Source organism: Arvicanthis niloticus, chromosome 6 (genome assembly GCF_011762505.2).
Source record: "Arvicanthis niloticus isolate mArvNil1 chromosome 6, mArvNil1.pat.X, whole genome shotgun sequence".
Classification (NCBI taxonomy): domain Eukaryota; kingdom Metazoa; phylum Chordata; class Mammalia; order Rodentia; family Muridae; genus Arvicanthis; species Arvicanthis niloticus.
In genome coordinates this window covers 21,992,591-21,993,988 of record NC_047663.1, presented here as the reverse complement: position 1 = coordinate 21,993,988, position 1,398 = coordinate 21,992,591, and positions in this window count along the sequence as shown.

The window sequence follows — 1,398 nt, the reverse complement described above, 5'->3', positions numbered from 1 at the left end:
ATCGAGGGGCGGAGCCTCGCTCCGGGACCTCTACCACGGCCGCCTCTGTTTATGCGCTCACCATTGGCCCCAGGGACTGCCAGTCGGCTCTGGGGTGGACGCCAACTTGAGGTCTCATCCTCACTCTGCATCTATTGGCAAATAGAAAGTTTCTTCCTTATGATTGGACAGAGGGCTGTCAGTAAGACTAAGGAAAAAGCCAATGAAACAGGTGGGGCGTGACTTGCCCCACCCTAGCCCTGAGCAGGTAAGACTCATTATTCTCCCCTTCCCCCTACCTGTCCAACAGGTGAGTCAGGGGGAGGCATGGGAAAGGACTGACGCCTTCACTAGCCAGCCAACTCAGCGTCAGGCTTATTCATTCTTGCCTCAACGTAGTAATAAGATGTTTGTAAAGCATTTCATAGGCTTTGTGTTAGGTTGGGATTTCTCCCCCCCTACAAAAGATGGAGTGTTCCCTGTTCCCTTCTGTTTAGAATTAGAAGGCCTGGGTTTGGGTTCTCCCCTTAATCTTTGTATGACCTTAGGCCAGTTAGTGTACCTTTCACCTTGTATCTCCTCTGTAAAGTGGGCTCATTAGCTTTATCTATCTTAGGTTGGAGAGATTAAATGAAATAAGCTTTGTAGTAGCACTTAAACAGCTGAGGAATGTCCGTATTCAAACCAATGAGATGGTCAGTTCGAGATAGTTTCTTAAAAAGTGCCGGAGCAGCCCCGGTCCTTTAACCTCAGCACTCAGGGCAGCAGAGGCAGGCAGATCTCTGTGAGTTAGCGGCCACCCTGGTCTACAAGGAGGGTTCAAAATGATCCGCACTAAGAGAATATTTTTTTAAATGGGCTTGTGTGATGCCTCAGTTGTGTAAATGTGCCGACCTGAGTCTGATACCTGGTGGAGGGAGACACCCAAGTCCCACAGGTTGTCCTTTGTCCTCTGATCTCCAGCCTTGGCACAAGTGCCACACACATAAAAGTAAATAAAATGTAATTGCGATTTAAAAAATAAGCTCCAAAGAGATCACAAGACTAGGAGATATGGTACAGTCTAAATTTGGACACCTTATTTCAAGTCCCAGAACAGAAGGGTCAATATGTGGTTTTGGGGGGTTTGTGGGGGAGTGGATACCACTCCAGGGAAAAACAGACAAAAGAACAGCAATTCCATCAAATATTAAATGGTGGTGTAAAGAAGCTTTAGTGGGTTTGGGGGAGGGATCAGACAGTAGATAGAAGGGGAGCACAGGTCTAAACAAAAGGGGGGGATGGCAAGCCACTTCACAATGGGCAATGCTGTTGAGAACTCAGAAGGTAGCCTAAGAAGATGGGGTTATTGCTTCCTATTCTCGACGACTGCTGTTGTGGCTGTGACACGAACCAAAGATCTATAGGCATTCATCCATC